Raw genomic sequence first — 2,373 nt, 5'->3', positions numbered from 1 at the left:
ACGGTGAATTGTGCATGTGCGGGCTATGTGACCTAACATGTCACAAGAGAAACACCTAACACCAGGAAATGGGTTTACTAATCTATATGGGTGATAGTGCCTCTTCCTAAAGTTGGGGTGTTCTAGGAAATGGGTTTACTATCAAAGCAATCAAGGTCTTACATGTAAATATTGTTCATTCGTTTTCCTTCTAAAACTAGTTTATCATTTAAACTAATCAGACATTTATCAGACTGAAATTTAATATCAAAACCTTTGTCACACAATTGACTAATGCTAAGTAAGTTATGCTTCAAACTATCAACTAATAAGACATTTTCAATTAAAAAATTCTTAGCATTACCAAAAATACCTGAGCCTTTCACTTTCCTAGTAGTGTTGTCTCCCAATGTTACTTTTCCTCTAGTTCTGGTCTTCAATAGATTGAACTTCTTCATATCTCCAGTCATGTGTAGGTCTTTTGTGAGAGCATCCCTACAATTTCATTCAAGGGTTAGATTTGGGAACCCATGTGAGTTTGGGTTCCTCCTTATGCTTGCATGAATGAGATGTATGCATGCTATACTGTGATGGATGCACTTTAGGTCTCCATACTAAATGTGTCCTACAATAAATTATGCATGTGTGGGCTATGTGACCTAGCATGCCACAAGAGAAGCACCTAACACTAGGAAATGGGTTCACTAACCTATTTGGGTGGTGATGCCTCTTCCTAAGATTGTGTGATGCATGCTGTGCTAGGGGTTTGAATGATTCATGCTGATATGATGGATTGAAAAATTCTTCATATGAAGGTGGTTTTTTATTTTCATTCAAGGCCTTTAATTTAGCTTGTAAAAACTCGTTTGTAAAAGATTGGAGATTTGAAATTCCAAATAATGTTCGGTGCTCTTTAACTCACATGCAAGTTCCTCTAAACTCTTATATTTTGTTTGTAGTTCAATATGCAAGGTTTTCAAGGATTCATGAGTATTACTTATTTCAACATGCTTCTTATTTAATGCTACAAACTCGTCAAGCAGCAATATATGATCTCTATCTAAATCAAAATTTTCCTTAACTAAGTTAGCATGCTCAATTTGTAAACTACTAAATTCAATATTAAGACTAGCATGCTTCATTTTCAATTTTCTATACGAGTCATGAATGTTTTTTGAAATAAACAATAAATCCTCATATGAAAGTTGATATACCTCATCATGATCTGATTGATCAAGATTATCGTTAGCCATTAGACACAAATTTGTTACGTCCTCCTCTACTTCTTTTTCTGATAATTCTGAGGCAGAGTCGGCCCAAAAAGCTTTCTATGTCTTCATCTTCCCTTTCTTGTATTTGGCTTTATCCTCCCCTTTTTCCTTAGTAGGTGTGCTCTTTAGGTTGGGGCAATATTGGTGGAATTTTGAAAACGGGTTTTGAAAAATATTAGTTTTCTTTGGAAATTTTTAAATTGAGGTTGAATTCTAATTCTAAAGTCGAATTACCCCGTTAGAAAAAGTATATCACCCCTAAGGATGAAAATAAAATTTTATAACGGTGTTCAGACTTAGAATTATGAAACTCATCTTGAATGTTGTGACCGAATTCTAAAGAGAACTTCATATGGCCCTGAGTGAACAAAGTGAAGTTCAATTAAATATTCGTCTACGACATTCAAGAAGTATGACCATCGAGTTTACATCGAAAGCCTTCTCAAAGAAGGATGTATCTCTCCAAAGGGAGATAACATCATTCAATGATAATCCTTTGAATGTAATAATGACTATCATCTTTTAATTTTTCCTAAGAAAGTCTAATAAAATTTTTGGAAAATCAATTTTAAAATTAGATGCGTGTGTGGTTCCAAATCTCCTATGAGCGCAAGCCCTCGTAGTTAATTATATCGTAGGGAGACAGAGTTCCTTACGAAAACACTCGATAAAAATAGTGACAGAATTTTGTTAGATATTGCAGGAGTGATATAAAAAATGAATGAAGTTTAGAAAATCAAAAGGGAATGGATCAAGATTGAACAGTTATTAATAGAGTTAAGGGAAGAGAGGTAGGGGACACTTTGAGATTCCAGAACCATCCGAAAGTGCCCCAACTTAATCTAAGTGTTGGGCTTTATATTTTAGGATTGAAATGCAGATTTAATTAGAGTTAAGCATTTTATTAGAAATTTGGGATTATATTCCTGAAATTTGGGGTCTCATGATCAAAAATCTTCCCTGGATCCTAAATCTAATTTGGACACTGGACCACAGTCGTCCAAACCTAACTAATGCAGTGCAAGTTCTGGACTTACCCCAGCCTGGATTGGGGAGCCAGCTAACCACCTAATCGATTTAAAATACATGAGTTTGATCTTTTATGAAAGAGTAGTAGGGACAT

This window comes from Dendrobium catenatum, unplaced genomic scaffold, assembly GCF_001605985.2.
Source record: "Dendrobium catenatum unplaced genomic scaffold, ASM160598v2 fragScaff_scaffold_1203, whole genome shotgun sequence".
NCBI classification, from domain to species: Eukaryota; Viridiplantae; Streptophyta; class Magnoliopsida; order Asparagales; family Orchidaceae; genus Dendrobium; species Dendrobium catenatum.
The sequence above is the reverse complement of the archived record's forward strand: the minus strand, read 5'-3'. Positions refer to the sequence as shown.